Source organism: Neovison vison, chromosome 7, assembly GCF_020171115.1.
Source record: "Neovison vison isolate M4711 chromosome 7, ASM_NN_V1, whole genome shotgun sequence".
In the NCBI taxonomy this organism is placed as follows: Eukaryota; Metazoa; Chordata; class Mammalia; order Carnivora; family Mustelidae; genus Neogale; species Neogale vison.
In genome coordinates this window covers 32,943,420-32,964,542 of record NC_058097.1, presented here as the reverse complement: position 1 = coordinate 32,964,542, position 21,123 = coordinate 32,943,420, and the positions used below count along the sequence as shown (strand labels likewise).

Below are 21,123 nucleotides of genomic sequence, written 5' to 3'. Positions count from 1 at the left end.
GCCTCTGGGGTGACTGGCAAAATTCCATCTCTAAACCCAGCTTCGAAGAATTCCCTCAGTCCTAAATTGGTCTGTGGGGCATCTGTATCTGTTTTTCATCTTAAAATAAAACAGGTCGCCCCTTAGTCCTGTTCTCTTTCACTGTACTGAGCCTATGAAGAGATTTCTGGGGGGAGCGCCTGGGTGGCTCAGTCATTAAGCGTCTGCCTTTGGCTCAGATCATGATCCTAGGGTCGTGGGATCGAGTCCCGCATCGGGCTTTCTGCTCGGCAGGGAGCCTGCTTCCTCCTCTCTCTCTGCCTGCCTCTCTGCCTACTTGTGATCTCTCTCTGTCAAATAAATAAATAAAATCTTTAAAAAAAATAATAAAATAAAAAAATAAAGTCTCCAGTCAAATATTAAAAGAGAGAGAGAGATTTCTGGTCATAGACTCCCCTGCTGGGCTATAAGCTCTATTATGGCCCAGGTCACACCTGACTTGCTTACTACAACTCCAGTGCCTCAGGTTGCTAAATGAAGGAGACAAAGCATGAATGAATGAATGAATGAATGTGCCTTCCACAGGAGCTGTCTGCTCCAGACTATACTCAGGGACCAGGAGCCACACGTGCCCTCCTTACCATGGACCCACGGGTGCCTAAGCCAGGGCTTGGCCCACAAGAGATGGGTGACACATTTTTATAAAATAAACCAGTGAAAAAAACCAACTATGCCAGGCAGAGGGGACACAAAAATGACCAAGGCATGGTCTTCCCATCAAGGACCTCCTCATCGAGCAAGGAAAGGCACGAACCAGACCATGTGGTGAAGGCGAAGGTGGTAAATGCACAGGGGGTGACGTAAGCAGCGTGAGGAGCAATCAGGAAGGGCTTCCCGGAAGAAAGGACACAGAGCCGATTCTTGAAGGCAAAGCCAGAAATTCCCTCCACTGGGAGGTAGGACAAGCTCCTCCCGGGAGGTGCTCAGGGTCTCCACAGCCCCACTGATGTCTCCACAAATCATCTGCCATATCTGCTGCTTCTGCCGCAAGTCCTGTCCCGAAATTCCCCATGTCGTGCTGTTCCTACCACCTCCCTTCTAGCGTGCATGCGCGTGCGTGCACACACACACACACACACAGTGAGAATGTGCCTCCCACATACAGTGTGACCTGGGACACAGGACTTGCACACTTCCCAGCCACTCTGTGAGGCATCCGTGCACCCAGACCAGAGGACAGAGGCTTACAGGCGCCAAAAGACTCGCCTGAGACCAGGCCGCAAAGATGTAGAAAAAACAGACATCAGAAGGCCTGAACCCCCACTTTCCATGCATAGAAAAGTGAGGGGCTCCCCACTCCCTCCCCATCCCACTGTCATTCAGAACATCAAAGTGACACTTCAGGTTCCCCCAAGACCCTCCTCACTCAGGAGCTGTGAGTACTGACCTCTGTCTCTTATCCTCCACGTCCGTCTGGAACACTGGCAAGGCCAAGCCCAGGACTGGCCCTAGAATACGTTCCTCGAATAATTTCGGAGGCAAGGAGCTCAGTAAAAAGCCACAACCCCCACACCTCTGAAATGCAAGCTTTGCCTCCTGTGCTTCTTTCCATGTCCCTTTTCTACTGAGATTTAACTCCACTGCTGTAAAGGGCTCAAATCTCTCTCTCTCTTTTTTTTTTAGATTTTATTTTAAAGTGATCTCTACACCCAACGAGGGGCTTGAACTCACAACCCCGAAATCAAGAGTCTCCTGTTCTACTAACCGAGCCAGCCAGGTATCTGCACAACGGGCTCAGATGTAAAGGGAAGTGGGTGGTGAGTTTTTCCAGAAGACATTCCCAGCACCCGCAGGCTCCCTGTGTCCCTCCCAGCCAGGCCCTCCAAGGGCAGTCTCAGCCCAGCCTCTTCCCCAGATGCAGCTCTGTCCTCTTTTCTGCCTGACTTCTCTCACTTATCCTTAGGTCTGGGAGATACATCCCGTTTTCGGGTGTGGCAGCAGGTAGCTCGTTCCATTGCTGTGTTTGTACTTTTCTTTTTTTTAAGATTTTATTTATTTATTTGACAGAGAGAGAGAGCGATCACAAGTAGGCAGAGAGGCAGGCAGAGAGAGAAGGGGAAGCAGGATCCCTGCTGAGCAGAGAGCCTGATGCAGGGATTGATCCCAAGACCCTGGGATCATGACCTGAGCCAAAGGCAGAGGATTAACCCACTGAGCCACCCAGGTGCCCCTGTACTTTTCTCTTAATGTTTGTTTTCGTAAAGATCAGGTCCTGTCTGGTCCTTTTTTCCCCCTCGGTGTCACGGACGAGGCTCAGGGAGTAGATCATAGGACCCGCTCATCCCGTATTTCTGTCCCACCGCTTGTGCGGTTGCTGCTTTGAGGTGTAAAGCATTCCTATTCCCGTGGCTGGAACCAAACTAGAGAGCAAAGAGCTCCCTCTCCTCCTCCACGAGCCTCTGCTGCTCTGGCTCGAGGGGTGGAGGGACACAGGGAAGGGGCTGTGTCAATGGGTCCCCCAATCCCAGGGCTGAACTGTTGCAGGAAGAAAGCTAAGGGGACTGGTCTCAGCCAGAGCCTCACCACACCCGGGCCCACTGGGGTCCTTCATCCAAGTCGGGACAGGAGAAGACCACACTCTCCAGGTTCCTTCTCATTCCGCCGGCAGACAAAGCTCTACAGGAAGGGCTATAAGACAGCATAGCCATGGTGGGAAACAGCATGGCGGGTCTTCAGAACATCAGGCAACCCAGGCATCCATCATAGGGTGAGTGGAGAACAAAATCTGGTCCGTGCGTACAAGGGAATATGATTCAGCCTTCCAAAGGAAGGCGGTCCCGACACCTGCTCCACCATGGACGAGCCTCGAGGACATGAGGCTGAGGGACACGAGCCAGTCACACCAGGAGCGACCCTGCAGGGCCCCGCTGCTGTGAGTATCTAGCGAAGCCGGATTCAGAGACCACGCAGGATGGATGGAGGCTGGCAGGGGCTGGGGGAGAGGGAAATGCAGAGCTGGGGTTCAGCGAGGACAGAGTTTTAGCTGGGGGAAGACGGAGAGTTCTGGAGATGGAAAGTGGTGCTGGTTATGCATCAGGGCGCACGGGCTTAGCACCACTGGACTGTACACCCGAAAATGGTTAAGATGTGAATTTTATGTTAGATGTACTTTACCACGATTTTGGGGTTTTTTTTTTAAGTTTTAACGGGAAAATGTGTCAAACGCTGAGAAAGGATAGAGCAGGCAGATAGATGTAAGAAAAAGCGAAACAGAAGTCATGATACTAATATAAGACAGAAATGCAATTCAAGGGGCGCCTGGGTGGCTCAGTGGGTTAAAGCCTCTGTCTTTGGCTCAGGTCGTGATCCCGGGATCCTGGGATGGAGCCCCGCATCGGGCTCTCTGCTCCGCGGGGAGCCTGCTTCCTCCTCTCTCTCTGCCTACTTGTGATCTCTTTCTGTCAAATAAATAAATAATTTTTTTTAAAAGCAATTCAAGGCAAATATTGTTAAATGAGGATGGTTTCGGATTTTTTTTTTCTTCTTAAGAGAGAGAGATGGGGTTGGAGGGGAACAGGGAGAGAGGGAGACTCTTAAGCAGGCTCTACCCAGCTCAGAGCCTGACTGGGGGCTTGATCTCACGACCTTAAGATCATCATGAGAGTCAGACATTTACCGACTAAGCCTCCCAGGTACCCCTCAGATTTTTGTAACAGTGAGTTTACAGGGATGCCTGGGTGGCTCAGTGGGTTAAGCGTCTGCCTCCGGCTCAGGTCACAATCTCAGGGTCCAGGGATGGAGCACCGCGTTGGGCTCCCTGCTCAGCAGCGATCCTGCTTCCCCCTCTCTTTCTGCCTGTCTCTCTGCCTACTTGTGATCTCTGTGTATCAAATAAATAAATAAAATCTTAAAAAAAAAAAAAAAATGAGGTTTACAGCCACAGTAAGTCCAAAGAGGGGGTAAGGTGCAGAAGAGCATAGAATGTCCAACCAGAGAGAAAAAGCATAGTGCAAGGCTCCTGTTTTCTCTCTCACTTGCTCCCCACATCCCAGCCAGAGAAAGCAGCACTTGAGGTCAGCAAGAAAACACACCAGCTTCTGTCAGACACACTCACTGACAGACAGACTCACTGATGCAGGGTCAGTGATAAATACCCTTCTTTAGACGTGGGCATCCACGCTTCTCTCCAATCTTGGACCCTTCAGAGCAATACCCAGACTCTGAATGACTCCCCTTCCTCTGTCTTCTTTAGAAGGACGTTTTGTCCCCGGGAGGACCCAGGACACTCAGAACACTGCAGGTCTGAGCCCAATTCACAGAGAGTCTCTCTGCCTCCCACCGAGGACCCATCTGGAACAGGCACAAAAATTCCCCTGCTTCTTGGCAATAAAAGCAACAACCCCCAGCCCTGCACACTAAGCCCACTTCCTTGGAGCCCAGGCTCGATACGGCGTTATCTTCCACTTCACAGCCGTGCTAGGAGCCAGGGACCATTGGCTCCGTTTTACAGAAGGGAAAACCAAGGCTTAGGGAAGTTAAATTACTAAACTCGGGTCGCAAGCACGAGGCAGAGCTAGGATTCGTGTAGGACCCAGCAGACTCTAGAGCCCAATTTTTACCCAACAGACTATTGTGTCCTTCCAAGACATTCAAACAACCTGAGGGATTTCACGGGCTGGAAACCAGAACTCAAGAGTGGGCAGAGCCTGAATCAGGTACACCAAGACCAAACCTTCCCCTAGCAATAATATTGATTTACACAGACAGTTTCACGGTTTCAAATCATATCTAAGAATCCATGTGAGGAGATAGGCGAGGAGTTCATCCACAGAGGATACAAAACTCTCTGAGGAATGACCAGAGAGGCACACGAACCATCAAAAGTCACACAGCAAGTTCCCAGGGAACCAGGCATCATCTGAAGACAGTCCCACACGAGGCCCCCCGGGAAGGTCCCCTCAGATACAACATCCCAGCGAGCACTGGGACACAGGGAATTCTCTGAAGTCCATGCAACCCCCCTGCCAAGCCACCGCTCGCTGCCTGCCGGCCGGTCGGACGCACTGCCCTCCGTTTTTCATCGCTAATTAATTTGGATGGAGATGTCTTTAAACGGAGACTTACGTCGGGTCCTCCCCACTGTCTGTGAACCAATTTCATTACAACAGAAACCGTGTTGCCAAAATGAGAAATCCCCTCCTTTTCAGGCCTGTGCCCTTGAAGGCATCTTATTAGAAAAGACCATTTCTTAATTAACATTTTTGATCTTTAATCCATTACACATCCCTCTAATCCTGTACGGAGGTGCGGCTGGCCCACTTCCGCGGGCTGGCTCTGGGCTGTGCGAGGCTGGCAATTTCAGCACTGAGGGCTCGCGCACAGCTGGACTCCGCCGCGGACAGTCTGGGGCTCCCAGACACCACCCCCGGTCCAGCCGCCGGTGCCGATCCCGAGCGGGAGCCGGGGAGGGAGGGGGCCTGGCGCAGACACCCCCGGAAGGGCCAGTCTGCAGACGAGAGTTCACTTCATTAACCCCTGAACCCCATCTCTTCTCGCCCCAGAATGGTTTCTAGCAAAGGCGGTTTCCGCCAAGCGTGAGGGCCGCCGCCCGGCTGGTCCTCCTTCCCATTTGCACGAATCTCAAGCAACCTGATCACGTCTGCACAAAGAGCTGGTCCCGTCAAGGTCAGGGGGCCCAGGTTTGGAAAGCTTCGGACCTGCCTGGTGACTCCCTCCTTCCTGGAAGCCTTTCTTCCTTCCATTTTGCACACTTCGTCTTGCCTTCAGCACTGATGCCTCTCGGGTCAAAGTCCTCGACTCTGTTCTGTCAGCGCTCACTCCCAGCTATAAGTGCCAGCCACACAGACCCAGATATGTCCCCAGGCCCCTCCTCCCCATAGCGCTGGGCCACACATTCAAGTCCCGCTCAACCTCCCAGAGACGTCCCCAACTTGCCCCCAACTTGCAGCCGGCTCTCGGGCCCCACCCCCCCACCTTGTCCCCACCCCCCCACCATGTATCAGAGCAGCTCCTCCCAGGACCCCATCCCCCAGCTGCTCACCTCCAGCCACCCGGCTGCCTTGGAGCTTTGGAGTCACCCTTACTTCCTCCCCCAACCAGGGACACATTCTGAACCGACCTCCAAAAGAAATTCCTAATCTGATGTCTTCTCACCTCCTGGCCTGGGTCCCAGCCCCCATCATCTCCCACCGGGGCAAGGCCTTCCCTCTAGCCCCCTTCCCTCTAGCCCAAACCTCTAGCCCTTCCCTCTAGCCCACACACAGCTAGAGGGATCCCTTCTCCCTTCTGCCCCTAGCCTTCCTTCAACTCAGAGTAAAATCCAGTGTCCACCAAGACTCAAGGTATGCCTGCCTCCCTCCCACTCCATCCTGACCTCTCCTCCCCTTCCCCACTTCCCTGGCCTCACCTCCTTTCCCCCCCAAAACCTCACCTCCTTCCCATCCCCTTGACCTCACCTCCTTCCCCACCACCCGCCCCCACCCCCACAACCTCCCTGGCCTCACCACCTTCCCCTCACCTCCATGGCCTCACTTCCTCTCCCCCACCTCCTGGCCTCACCTCTTGCCCCCCTTGCCCTGGCTCCCTCTACTCCAACCACAGGAACCCTCCTGTCCTTCAACAGGCCCAACACATCCCCACGGCAGGACAGAAGGCTGCTCCCACCCCTCTGCTTGGCTCATACCCTCTCTTGCACAAACACCCTTCCTGGACACAGAAGCCTCCCTGAGCACCCTACAGACGCCCCCTCCTCCCCATCACCCCATCGCTCTCTAACTGACCGCCCTGCTGGTCGTGTCCCAGAAAAACATATTCTATTTCCCAGCCCTTAGTAGGTGCTCAGTCACACCTGTGGCCGCAAGAATGCCAGCTGTTGGGGTCCACCAGTGGTGACGCAGGCTCCCAGCGTCAAGGGGCGGTCCCACCACACCGGCACCAGCGCTCACCCAGCAGCAACTGAGAAGGTGGTCAGACGTTCAGTAGAACTTCCTGGTGCCATGCATTTGGAAAAACTGCCCATCACTGAATAAAGCAGAGCTTGAACCCTGGGCTGGATTACTAGGGAGGGGACGGGGGTGGGGGGGGAGAAAATGCAGTCCAGGGGCAGGGGAGGTGGAGCCTATGAACAGTTCAGGAAGAGGGACAGGCGGCACTTGGTCCTTCACGGACTCAGAAGGATGGGATGGGGGTTCATGAACCGGGAGGCACATACGCAAAGGCTGCACAGAGGGCAAGGATGGGGCTGGGCCCAGAAGGAATCTGGCGCAGGATGGGGGCATTCCAGGATGGGGACACAGGCCAAGTGAGGCATGGGCTAGAATGAGGGCAGAGAGCACAGGACGAAACTCCAGCAAGAGGCCACTTTGTGACTTGGGGAGTCCTCCCACCCATCCCAACTCTTGAGCTACATGTAGGAGTGAGGCTCTCCACAGGGAACCCCCTGCCTCACCTGCCTCACCCCACCATGACCTCCCAAGGCTCCTGGTGGCCCCCGAGCCTGGCCAACCTCAGAGGTGGGCCCAGAGCATGGGAATCCAGACTCCCAGTCTAGTGCTCCTACCATCGCCACCCTCTAGGCTCGCTCTTTGCCCACTGCCCTATCAGCCCAGACCTTGACCTGAGCCCTGAAGGTCATCGTGCTGCAAAGCCTGAGGTCAAGGGCCCTTCCCCACGGCAGCCCTAGGTCAAGGCACTCTGCTTCCACACCCCAGGCCGGGGATGGAGGGGGGGGCCTTCCTTTTAGGGAAACCCTGCCTCAGCCAGAACAGTAGGTCCCCCCCAGTGGGTCTGCCCAGGATCTGGGCTGGGGGTGATGCCAAGAAGAGCCCCAAGGAGAACACCCGTGACGGGGACCATTCAGCACCCGCCACACACCCCTGCCCTTGCACGTGGACCCACACACCCCCTTCCAAACCTGTGCATCAGACACCGGCTCTTCCCTGGTGCCCTGTGTGGGGTCCCAGTGTGTGTGGGGGGTTGCGTGCCAGGTTCTAAAGTCAGCCCGTGAGGCAAAAACGTGAGATTCAGCAGCCGTGGCTTGGATACACATGGGAAGATAATGGCCAGTGAGGGGCCTGGCTCCTCTGTCAGGTGGGAGGGAGAAGACGCGCATCGAAGAACCCCAGAGTCGCAGCTACCTAAGGCTCCTGAGGGAGCAGAAGATCCCCCCCAGAGCTCAAGCTCACTCGGGCAGCCCCTGCGACTGGAACTGCCAGCTCTCTTCACATTGTTACTGCCTTCTTTATTTGGGCGAATGTGCATCTTAATTGGGAGAAGTTAAATGGACCAGTCATGACCTAAGTCTGCACAGACGCGGTCAACCAGGTAGGGAGGTGGGATTAGGTGTGTGCCGTGCTGCAGACCTGCTGTGTGGCCCTGGGCCAGACTCCTAGCCTCTCTGAGGGACAGTGTCTGCATATGGGAAACAGGCATGAGAAACAGCATCTGCAGTCTGAATGCTACTTCAAGGGTTCATAGAGCTAATGTCTATGGAAATGCCTGCTGGAGGGAGGTGAGAGGACACAGTGACAAGCACACAGGCCTTGGGGACAGAGAGAGCCAAATTCAAATCTGAGCCAGGCACCGGTGTCTGGAGGAGGACACACACAAACTCCAGGCCAGAGCCACAGGGACGCGTGGCAGCCAGCCACCAAAATGATGACTCTTCCCTAAGGGGTGGGTCCTCGGCAGCCCCGCCCCAGACCCCTGGGGGTCCCCAGACTCCACAGGGTTGCAAGAGTCAGGGGCTCTGGCTGAAATCCCAGGCTGGCCGTCTCTTTCTCTCTCCACATTTGGGGAAGGCATTTCCTCCTTCTCGGGGCCTGCGGGTCAGGTTTCCACCCAGATGGAAAGTCCCACCCAGAGGCCCCCAAAGGAGAGCTCACCATGGAAACTCCATGGGGTGCCTGCCAGACACAGGGGTATGTGGCCCCGGGAGGGCCTTCTTGGGGCCAAGCCTACAGTCCTGCCAGCCGGAGGGGGAAGGGCCAGGAGGGGCTCTAGCTGGACTTCAGATCAGGCCCAGAGCACTGTTCATACACACAAAGAGTGGGTATGTGTGGGCGGATCTGGGGATGTGGATATACATTTAGGCATGGGTCTACAGACGGACCCCAGCCCCGAGTCCTCCTAACACCCCTGAGCCTCAGTTTTCCTGACTGTGCCCCCTGTACCAACACCCCCCCAACTCAAATAAGACGAGTAAATACAAAATCCTATAAAAAGGGAACAAACGATGGGGACTGTTGCAGCAAGTCCACAAACCATGGCCAGAGTACGGCCTAGGCAGAGGGGCCCCAGGGCCTGACACACCTCCCCAGCCGCTGAGTTCAAAACATAAGGATACAAAGAGAGCTCCCAAAGTCCACCCGAAGACTCCATGAGGGGGACGCCCGGCTAGCTTAGTTGGTCGAGCATCATCTGACTCTTGGTTCCAGCTCAGGTCATGGTCTCGAGGTCATGACATGGAGCCCTGTGTCGGGCTCCATCCTGCGGGGCAAGTCTGCTTGGGATTCTCTCCCTCTACCCTCCACATGCATGCGTGCTCCCTCTCCTCTCTCTCAAAAAATAAATAAAGAATGAAATAAAGAAATCTTTAAAAAAAAAAAAAAAAGGCTTTATGTGCTGGGGATAAGGGTCCTCAGAAGCAGGTACGGGCTAGTTTCTTAAGTCAAAAGTTTGCAGAACCGTCCAGAAGCAACCCAGCAATCCTGGGCATGTCCAGGGCTCTTCGAGGTCCCCCACTGAAGAACCCCACTCCATTACATCGAACCAGGCCCTCGGGCAAGTCACCTGAGCAGCTGCCCCAGGACGCAACCTGGCTTGGCCCAGCGCCCTCCGGGCAGCTCCACAAGGAAGTTCGCAGCTGCGGTGTGCACTTAGGCCCCGAGCATTCTTCCAGGGTCAATTTAAGAAAGAACTCTAGGAAAGTTGTTTCTGCATTGTGTGCCAAATTGTTACTGAGACCGTGGCTGTTGTTTGTTCAATGATTAATGAGGCTCCGCAGAGTAAATTCCTAAGCATTTAGTGCCAGGGAAAAACATTTGTCTGTCCCCAGTGCGTGAGTCGGGAAGAGGTGGCCAAGCCTCCCTCCATCCGATTTCTCCTTTGGCCTGAGCTGCCGGGAAGCTCACCTACACAGTGACCCATACCTGGGACTTCGGACGTAATTAGTTCTTTCATCTATTATTTTAGCTGCCCAGCGATGTAAGGCCATCTCATCTCATAAAATTAATAACACCCAGAGCCAGTGTTGACAGGTGCTTGCTCTATGCTGGGCTCCGTGCTGAGCACGTGACCTCTACATTCCCACTCATCCTTGCAACGGGGGGGGGGGGGGCCACAAGCTAGGGCTTTGGTATCCCCACTTTACAGATCAGGAAACTGAGTCCTGAGACGGTGACCAACTCAGCCAAGTGTGACCTCACAGCTAAGAACAGAAGAACACGGCTCTCATGTCCTCCCTCTAGAATGTGGGTCCTGGAGGGTCGGATACCACTGGTATCCAAGTATGGCCAAGTATGGTCCAAAGAGACACGTGCAAATTGGGTGTTGAACAAACCTAATTAGTGGGGAGCCTCTCCCCAAAATTAGTGCTGGGTGAGATCCAGCCCTGAGACAAAGGTGTGTTTGTTTCAAAATCCATGCTCAGACTCCTGGTGGGGTTTTTGTTGGTTTTTGGTTTTTGTTTTTTTTTTTTTTAAGTCTTTAGGACTTGGCCAAGCTAACCCTCACCTTATCCTCAAACATAACCCTAACCCTAACCTTAGGCTTAAACATACCCCTAACCACGGTATTAAACCTAAGCTTACTTCCAGCCCAATCCCAGACGAATTAATTAACAGCCAATAGAAAGCTCACTGCCCAGCCTCGTCCTTGGTTCTGTGGGGTGAGCCCTCCAGCCACAAAGGCCAGCAGTGGCAGAAACTCGGCTTCCAGTGCAGATGGTGGGAGCATGTGGGGTCTGCAGCGGGGAGAGGTCAGCAGAGCCGGGGATCAGGTTTCCCCTCCTGGGAGGCCCAGGCAGACCTGAGCAGGGCAGGCCCAGCCACAGGCCTGGAGCAGCAGACAGTGGAGTGGGCATGTCCTGCCGGCCCCCGGATCACAGGAGCGGCTACTCTGGCCTATGAGGGCCAACCCAGCGGGTGGGGAGGAGATGCCCTGCCCCGCTTCCTGCCCATTTGCGGCTGGCGAGCCCCGCAGCCAGCACAGGAAATAACAGGGGCCCCCAGAGGCCGCCCATGCAGGCCCTGCTCCGAAGCCGCCCAGGGAGGGAAGGAGGCCATTGTCGCTCTTTGTTTCGGTTTCCCCAGCATTGCTTGTGCTCCAAGAGGCCCCTGGGAGCTAACAAAGCTTCCCCCAAACCCGCAGCTGTCCGGCCTCCCTCAGCCCGACCCTGGGGACGGGCCCACCAGGCCCCTGGACTCTTAAAGTGGCAGGTGCAGGGTGGAAATGAAGTCATGTCCAAGTTGTGGCTGGGGGGGCGCCTGTGGGCCAGAGCAGGCCATGCAGGCGAACAGACAGATGGGCACTGGGATCTGTGTCTGCACACGGGTCAGCCCCGCACCAGGCCCAGCAGCAGGGGTTTGAATCCTTGGACGGAAAGTATGTCTAAGGCACCGAGGGTACAACAAAGAAACCAAAGAAAAGCAGAGAAAGAAAATAGAGAGCACAGAACAACCCGGTCGTCTTAAACAGCCGCACCGTCCCTGTCCTTGAGGAGACACAGCTCAGAAGCAGGACTTTTCTGCTCATTTGCAAGCCCAGGGGTGTGATGCGTGCATGTGCCTGTCTCTCTCCCTACACGTTTGAAGTGTGTGCCTATGCACACTGCGTACATGTGCACATGTGTTCCTGCACTCCTGCCTGCATGCGTGTGTCTGCATGTGTTCATACTTGAGTCTGTGAGGATGCACGTGCATGGTAGGGTACGTGCGAGGTGTGGAGGCCACGTATATGAACGTGCCCTGGGGGCTGGAGGGGCGACATGTGTGAATATGTGTCTGTACATGTGTGTTATGGGTACAGCTATGTGTGTGTGAAGGTGTGTGGGTGTGTGCACATGTATGTATATGCACACGCCTGCCCCACAATCGTTGGTGGGTCAACCATCAGCCGTCACTCGTTCCTATACTGGCCCTGCCACCCCACTCCCCTCGGGCATGTCACTATAGCGACTTCATTAGGGCTCTTTGTATCTCCACTCATCTCCACTCAGTCCCAGCCACTGAACTAGCAACAAGGAAAGGGGGCCCTGGACTCGGATAAAACCAGCCCAGGCTCAAATCCTTGTTCTGGCCCCATGAGCTCAGAAAGCCTGCACCAGGCTCTCAGCCCCTCTGAGTCTCAACTGCCCTCTGTGAGATGGTACCCTTCCCACAAGCTGTGCTTCAGGAGGGTTAAATGAGATCATGTGTGCTGCAGCCCAGCCTCATACCCGGCACCATGGGCTAATAACTAGACGGCTGTTATTTTTACTGTTATTGTTACTATAGTTGCTGGTAGCCAGAGCTAGTTGCTGAAGATACAACAGTGAGCAAAACAGGCACTACCCCTGCCTCCCCAAGCTTGTGGGGTTTGCAAAGTATTTTCCCGTAAGATGCAGAAAGGCAGAAGCAAAAAACGTCCTATTTACTGGATTCAGTATCCGTCCAATGTCCTAACTACCAACAAGTATGGCCAGCAGCCATCAGTTAAAGCCATTAACCACAATGAAGGAGAAAAGAATTATTAGTGTAGGCAAGAAAAAAAATGGGGTTTTTGACCCAAGCAGGCATCAGTTAGCCAGGTTCAGACTAATACATACATGGAGTGGTGTGTATGTACTTGCACACACTCCAGGATTTTAGGAGAAGGTCGGCTGAAAACAGCAGCCTAACCCCCATGGGCCACATTCAGCCTATAGCAGGATACTGGCTGATGCAGCACTGACCATCCCCAATCCAGGAGCCAGGCCCTGCAGAGTGCCCGCCCAGGAAGCCAAGAGCGGCCAGGCAGCATGACTGGGCTGACCTTGGCCATTTCCTACTGGGCACTGACCCACGCTGCACAGTTGGTGCATCAAGCCTTGCCCAGGGCACACCCTCACAGCCTTTGCCTTTCAGAGCAAACCCTGCCCACCAACCCACTGACTGGCACCCAAGCCCACCGAAGCCGTCTTCACTTTGGAAACAAGCAACACCCCACCAACCAGGGTCAGCATGAGTGAAGACTCAGTTCCGACCCAGCCATGCCCACTGCGGTGACAAATGACACAGAGTGCCTGCCTCAGAGAAAGCCCAAGTCCATGGAAGAGGTGAAAACCTGCAAGATGAGCCCCACTCCGTGGTTTCACTCCCATGAAACCACTGGCCAGGCTCGGGGTAGACAAGGAGGCTGAAGAGAGACACCACACACGCTCCTTCACACACCCCTGGCGCCAGCACACATGCACACATGTGCATGGGCTCTGCACACACGTGTTCGTGGCAGAGAGGGTACAGAGGACGTGATCAGAGGGTAGCCCGGCAGGGGCCCCTTGCTGGTCCAGAGCCAAAGGAAAGGGCAGGCAGGAAACAGCACATCCCCCTCACAGAACAGGTCCCAGTCATCCCTGGGGACCCAGGATGCAGTACAGAGGGGTGCAAAGGCCCTGGGGTCTCCAGGGATCTGAGTCAAGGCTGTCGCATCTGGATATGCACACACACACACACATAACACACACGCGTGTGCACACATGCACATACACAAGTACATGCCTCCATGTGCACGCAGGGCACAGATGCCCTACACCTCATGGACTGCTCACCATGGTAACAGAGTGGCCACCTCTCAGCTCCAGTTCCCCCGAAGGTTTCCAGGCCTCCTGGGCTGGAGGAAGCAGCGCTAACAAAGGCGCAGGCCCGCTGGCCTGGCCAGGGGTCCAAGGCACAGACCAGCCGGCGCATGCCTGCCACACTCCCCTGGTGAGCTCAGGGCCACCGTGTCTTCCTGCCCAGCCTGCCTGGTTCCACTTAGTTCAACTCCCCACAGACACCCTGGCCGAGCTAATGAGAAACTCCCCAGCTGGCCCCACATAAAAACGCATTTCATAAGTCTTTAAAATGCTGGAAAATTATACATCTATTTAGACCTTTTCTATTCCTTTAAAATGTCCCCTGGTCCACATTGAGAGGATGACTGGGTTGGGGGTTCAAGCTCGAGAGGTGGACAGCTGGAGCCAAAAGAAGCCTGGGCCGTCTGTCGTTGGCCACGGCATCCTGGCCACAGGGACTGGGACACACCCACGGCGGAGCACAGGGTGCAGGGTCACTCAGGGAAGAATTCAAGTGAGGGACCTGGCAAGGGGTGGGGAGAAACAGGGGTCCAAGTTCCTCCAGCCTGGACTTGAAGATGGAAAGAGAAAGTCAGAAGACGCTGGGAGCACCTAAGAAAAAGAGCACCTACTACACCGAGGTCCTCGTCGTGGTACTATTTATAAGAGCCAAAAGAGGAAAGGTAGTCCAAATGGCCCCGCAGGGGAGGGGCAGTTAGAAACGCGAATGCCCAGCCGCCCAGCGACCCCGATGTGACTTCTAAGATAGAAGGCTTCGTGGGCCCGGGGCTTACGGGAAGCTCAGGACGGGAGCCACGCAGATTCCACCATGCCCGTGGATTTCATCTAGATAAGCTGGTTGGTACAGGACGGAGCTGGAAAGGGGGCTGAGAGAAACAGAAGGGGCAGGGGTGCAGAAGCAGAGGCTGTAGGTAGAGCTTCTAAGAAGTCGTTGAAATAATAAACACACACTCTTGAGAAAACACAAGTGGGATAGGGAGACAGCTCCGAGAAGGTTCGGAAGTATAAGCTGGGCTGCCCGGAGGGGCCTTGACGCCCCGCGTGAAAAACCCAGTTTTCCAGACATTTCCATCCACTTCACCGTCAGAACCTCGGGGTGCAGGATGGCTGAGCCAGAATGAAAGGAAAAGAAAAGGCTTCCAGCACCCCTTCTCTATGGGGCCCCCAGGATACCAGACACCTAGACGCTACTCTAATTTCTCACCCAAGCAGGTCCCAGAGCCTGCAGCCCAGTTACCAGCCTCCCCTGTGACCCGCACCCATGCCCAACACACAGCTACCCCAGTGGGAAGGCAGGCTGGGGCGGGGCATGCGGGAGAGTCTGGCCACCCCGTGTTTCCCTAGCCTCTGAGATGGGAAATGTATACAAGGTCTTCAAAACATGCATCTCCCTCTCCTCCTGGGCGGAGGAGTCAGACCCTTTCACCTGACCCAGGAGGGACCTGGGCACAAAGCTGAGTCTCTCACTGAGCCTCTGGATTCCCTCTACGATGAACAGCCTGGACAACATCCTCACAGGCAGCTCGGCTAGTGAAAGTTTTGGTGCTACGTTCGCGCATCAGCTGCCTGGGTTCAAATCTTGGCTCTGCCACTTCCTGCTCGTGTAACTTTTAAAATAAGTCACTAGCATCTCTGTGCCTCAGTTTCTAGATGTGAACCAAGAAGGAGAGTTGGCTCCCAGAAGTCATTTGTAAATGATGTTTCCATCAACCAGGACAACGAGACCTGTTGAGGTGGTGGGAAGCCCCAAAACTTTGATCACCCCGATAAGGTCTCAGGCCACCGCAAACTACTTTTTTTTTTTTTTTAAGATTTTATTTATTTATTTGACAGACTGAGATCATAGTGGGCAGGGAGAGAGAAGGAAGTAGACTCCCCGCTGAGCAGAGAGCCCGATGTGGGGCTCGATCCCAGGACCCTGAGATCATGACCTGAGCCAAAGGCAGAGGCTTTCACCCAGGCTCCCCAAAATTTTTTTTTAATTTTTAAAAAGGAAAATAACAAGTGTTGGTGAAGATACGGAGAAACTGGAACCCCCACACATTACTGGTGGGAGCATGAAATGAGGCAGCCGCTGTGGGCAGCAGTTCGGCCGTTCCTCAAAAAGTCGCACAGTGTCACCACAGGACTCAGCAGTTCCACTCCTGGGTGTATGCCCCCCGGAGCTGACAATGAGTATTCCAGCAGAGCCCGGCACACGGGAGTTCGCAGCAGCGTATTCACGACAGCCCGAAGGGGGAAAATAACCCAAACGTCCATTAATGGACGAAGAGAGAAACAAAATGTGATCTCCCCATACAACAGAACATTATTTAGCCATAACAAAGAGTGCAGGACCGGTACAGGCTATGATTTAGATAAACCTTAAAAATATTAGGCAACACAGGGGCCCCTGGTGGCTCAGTCAGTTGGGAGTCCAACCCTCGGTTTCTGCTCGTCATGATCCTAGGGTCCGGGGATGGAATCCCGCATCAGACTCCCTGCTCAGCGGGGAGCCTGCTTCTCTCTCTACCCTTCCCCCCACCGTGTGTGACCTCTCTCTCTCAAATAAACAACTTTTTAAAAAATGATAAATACACAGGGTGCCTGGGTGGCTCAGTGGTTTAAGCCTCTGCCTTCAGCTTGGGTCATGATCTCGGGGTCCTGGGATCGAGCCCCATATCGGGCTCTCTGCTCAGCAGGGAGCCTGCTTCCCCCTCCCTCTATGCCTGCCTCTCTGCCTACTTGTGATCTCTCTCTGTCTATCAAATAAATAAATAAAAATCTTTAAAAAAAAAAAATGATAAATACAGGGACACCTGGGTGGCTCAGTCAGTTAACCGGCTGCCTTCGGCTCATGTCACGATTCCATGGTCCCGGGATTGAGTCCCACATGTGGCTCCCTGCTGGGTGGGGAGTCTGCTTCTCCCTCTGCCCCTCCGCCTGCTTGTGTTCTCCCTCATGCTCTCTCTTGCTCGCTCTCTCTGGCAAATTGATAAATAAAATCTTTAAAAATAATAATAATAATAATAATAAATACATAAATATACACAAACTCAGATGACCCGGCAGCTCTGGGTCTGGTCCCTGGCATCGTGTGCTTCTAGCAGGGCCTGTCACATTTTACCACAGACCCTCCCCAGCCTGCCCCCTCACCTGGGCCACAGGCCAGTCTTGGGACAGGGAGGACCTCTCTGGGGCTCTCCCAAAAGACTTTCCCATCTCGAAGGCATTCTGACGCACGAACTTCCCTGAAATCACACGTGAAATGTTCCCGCTGGATGCTCAAAGGCATCCGTGGCTCAAAACAGGTTCTGAATCATGCTTCAGTTATCTCCTTATAAGCTATCAGCTCCCTCATCAGCCCCCGACCATGGGTTAAACAAAAAAAAAAAAAAATCAGGATCCAGAGGGGAATGATTTAAAACCCCAGCTCTACTATGCTCCCCACAGCCTGGGTGTGGGGTCAGTGCTCAGTCCCGGGGCTCTGCTCTCAGGAGCCCGGTGTCTGCTGGCGAGGGGCAGGAGGAGGCCGGGGCTCCCCCACTCCCGGGAAGCCCGGACAGAGAACACTGCTGCGGGCGGCCTCTCCATCACTGTCAGGGGCCCGACCCGAGGGCACAGACTCAGCAGATCGGGTTGTTCCTGGGGGTGGTGACCACAGCGTCCCCCAGGGCAGGGGAGCCTGGAGGAGGCCAGAGGTGAGCAGAGAGCACACAGAGCATTCTACTTCTTTATTGGGGTTCTCCATCATGCTCCCAGAGCCAGGGCAAAGCGGGTGAGGGGGAAGGGCACCACGCCAAACTTACAGCCTGGCAGGCTGCTGGACCCCCTTAGGAAAGAAGCTGCCCATGCTCCTCCCGGTGAAACACGCTCAGCCCACCCTGCTCGCCGCGCCCTGGATTCCCTTGATCGGAGGAGCCCAAGACCCTCGGTGGCTGGTACCCCCAGGGACCCTCGTGAAGCCCTCGCAATGCCCCCCCAGTCTGGTTCGCCCTCACTTGCCCCTCCGGCACCAGGCGGCGTGGAGGTGAGACCACAGGGTCTGGCCGCAGGAGGACTCAGGTTCGAGTCCCCTCTCCACAGTTTGCTGGCCGGGGACCTCGGATCTGCTGCCACACAGCTCTGAGCCTCCTTCCCCCGTCCGCCAAATGAAGACGGCAGTTCTCAGAGCAGTGCCAAGGGCGGCTCGGGGAGGCTCTGCTCCCCATAATCTTCCTTGGCACCTGCCCCCATTCTCTGATGCGGCCAAGTGACATTTTCTCAGCTTAATGAAAAGCGTTATACTAAAGCAGCTTTAACCAGGCCGCTGGCCCTGTCCACCACCAGATGGCCGGCCCTAAACCTGCCTGTGGAGAAGCTCTGGAGCAGCTTCTGGAAAGAGCCCCCGCCTCGCGGGGCTGTGGGGATGGCTGGAGGAGAGAGCGCAGGGAAAGCGTTCACCCCGCGCTTGGAGTGCACCAAGTCAAGGCTCAACAAATGTGACATCACCCTCGTCCAGCGCTGCCTCCCAAACGGACTTCGTCCCTTCACCCAGGATTTGCACCAGCTCACGACCCCCAAGCTCAGGGAATCCAAGCTGACTTCTGTAGCCCAAGCCCAACGAACTTGGGAAGGAAAATGTACTGCATGCACTGTAAAAAAAAAATCACCAGAAATGGGCCAAAGAAAACAAAATCCATTGCTTGGCTGAGGATTATCCAGCGCCCGGATGCTTTGCCCTCCCTCTCTCCATCTCCGAGAGGACCATCCGAAGCTGACTGGCACCACGGAGTCCCTGAGGACTGGATAGGACTCACAAAGAGCCACGTACCTGTTTCTGCACACGCGTACGGGGCCTGCTCAGCTCTTGGCTGGAAATGGACAAATCCCGCCACCTCCATGATGCCCGGCCACCCCAGAGAGCCCCTGAGGCTCCACAGTGACAGCAGAGACCCCAAGACCGGCAGGGCCCCCATACAGCCCCTCGGCATCTCAGACTGAGAGACAGTTCCCTGCCCTAGGGAGGCATCAGTAGGGCCCCGCACTGGACGCGGGGCTGTCCTCCTCCACGACTGATGCCACTGCCCTCCCTGTACCGCACTGCTGTTTCCTGTCTGTCTCTACTGCCTCCAGCACCATTGGGAAAGCAGCCAGGTGGCAGGACCTTATACAGACACCACGCTGGACACTTTCCTGGTTCGGGGGTTTGGAACACAGTGGGGATCATTTTCAGAGTTGGCTCCCCAACTGAGCTCATGCACCCCAATGTGGGTCAGGGTCCCTGGAGGAGACATGGAGATTTATAATCTCACTGTGTTTCCACCAATCCCGGGAGTGTGTCTCCCCTGCACAGAAAGAGATGGGACAGGGGCTATGCAGTCCCTTCCTCCAACCTACCGAGTGTGGACCCTCAGGTCTGTCCTGGACTCTTCTGAAAATGTGAGCACTGCCCCCCTCGTTCTGGCTTCAGACAAAACCTCTCTCCCACGGAGAGAGCCCCTGTCACCAAGGGCCAGGCACCTGCAGATATGACGGTGCCCAAAACTGAATCAGCCAGGATCCTTCAGACTCTCCAAGCAGCGTCCCCATCGTGCTGGAAAGAGCACTGGACACGGAGCCCAGGAACCCAGGTTCGCTAGGTGTCCACTCCCCTTCTGTGTAATCTATACCAGCATTTCCCAAATCTCAGTCATTTGCAAACCATCTTCATGATTTTTGCTCAACCCAAGCATTATGTGCCATTACTTAAAACTGTCAACGCAATTTTCTCACTTAAATGAATTTAGCATCAATCACAAATAGCCATTAAATCACAAATCCAGTGTATAACCATCCGAGCATTAAATGTTCATATGCCTGATGCCTCACACCACATTTCTGGAACTACTGACCCAGAGCAAAGTTCCCCCTGTGCCTCAGTTTCCCCAGCTAGAAGACAAGAAAGTTGGACTAAATGATTCCGTAAAAGTCTTCTCGGGTCCAAGATTCCTTGATATTGGCCTGCCTCCAGCACCCTCAGGAATCCAGAACCAGCCGGTCAGGATTCTAGGACAGGGACGAAGCCAGAGAGGCTGCACCTACTGGACTAGGAGCCAAGGCCATTGCCCAGAGAGGTGTTGGCCGGATGCAGAGCAAACAGGAGTCATACCTTCCACTCAGGAGCTCCCAGGGACCCCACAGCCAGTTCTAATCCCAAGTTACACAGGCAGATCCAAAGTGTAGGACTTTCGAGTTAGGAAAACTTTATCCCTTCACTCCTTTTTAGAGCTGGGGAAACTGAGGCACAGAGGAGCTCATACAAGGACAGAAGTGAGCCAAAAAGCCAAGTCCCCTGACTGCCAAGTCACCAGCATCACCCGATGGGGGCCACGCACCCCAGAAGTCTGAACTTCTCAATTACCTCCCCCTAGAGGCATGGGCTCAAATTGCCAGCCTGGGAGAGCAGAGCAGCCCCGTCTGGGAGGGGAAGTCTGGGGACTGTGATTTCGACTGGAGTTTAAACATCCTATTAAAGTGGGTTTTATGCAATTAGACTGGAATGAATGTGCAGTGAGGCCCATGGCAGGGGGCTTCAAAGCCTGTGTCGCGGAGGTATCGTGGTCCATCAGAACGCGCCCACAAAAAGGAAACGTGGTCCCCCAGGAGAATAGGGCATATTAGTCTCCGTATGTAATAGATTTTATTGACCATATGGAACTGATATAAAAATCGTGTGCACGGGGTAGTCTGGCCTGGAGACAGGAATGTGACATGAAGAATATGATTTCTATAACCAGCTGGGTGGCTTCCTGAGTTCCTGAGCCCACCCCCCTCCCCAGGACCCCCAGCAACTCCCCCAGCAGCCCCCTGGGCATTTACCTGATGCTGTCACGGAGGAATCCCAGGCCAGCGAGAAGTCCGAGGCCTCCCCCTCTTCAACTGAAAGAGAGAACAGAGATGGGCCTGTGAGTTTTGAAACTGTACAAACAGGCCATCAGGGTGGGGGATAGGGCAAGGAAGAAAGGTCATTTGTGGGGGTCCTTCTAATACCCACAATCAGAAGCAAGGGGATAGAGCCTACAAAGAAGCTTTTGTTGGTTTCACAGAAACGTAAAATAATCAGAATAAAACCTGAATAGCAAGTAAGTGCTGGATCAGTATGGTTTCCCCACCTCCGTGTCCCTAGCAGACATCATGAGTCAATCACAGCACGGCCTAGAGCCAGGTGCCGCATCAGGATCTTTCTCTACGTGCTCCCACTGATCACTATCTATGATCAGAGTTTCCACTGGAGGTAAAGTCATTTGTCACTCGCAGGAAGACGGCAGAGACTCAGACCTCTCCCTGATCCCGCAGACACTGTCCTCCTCCCA

General features: G+C 54.5%; 1 protein-coding gene across 1 annotated transcript in view; it reads right to left on the bottom strand.

Moving 5' to 3' along the window:
- Positions 1-20,693, bottom strand: part of ZNF423 (zinc finger protein 423) — a 267,923-nt gene extending 247,230 nt beyond the window's left edge. The window contains exon 1 of the mRNA XM_044256198.1: positions 20,630-20,693. The gene's annotated coding sequence lies outside the window, so the exon portion shown is untranslated. The remainder of the gene's footprint in view (positions 1-20,629) is intronic.
- Between the last annotated feature and the right edge of the window lie 430 nt (positions 20,694-21,123).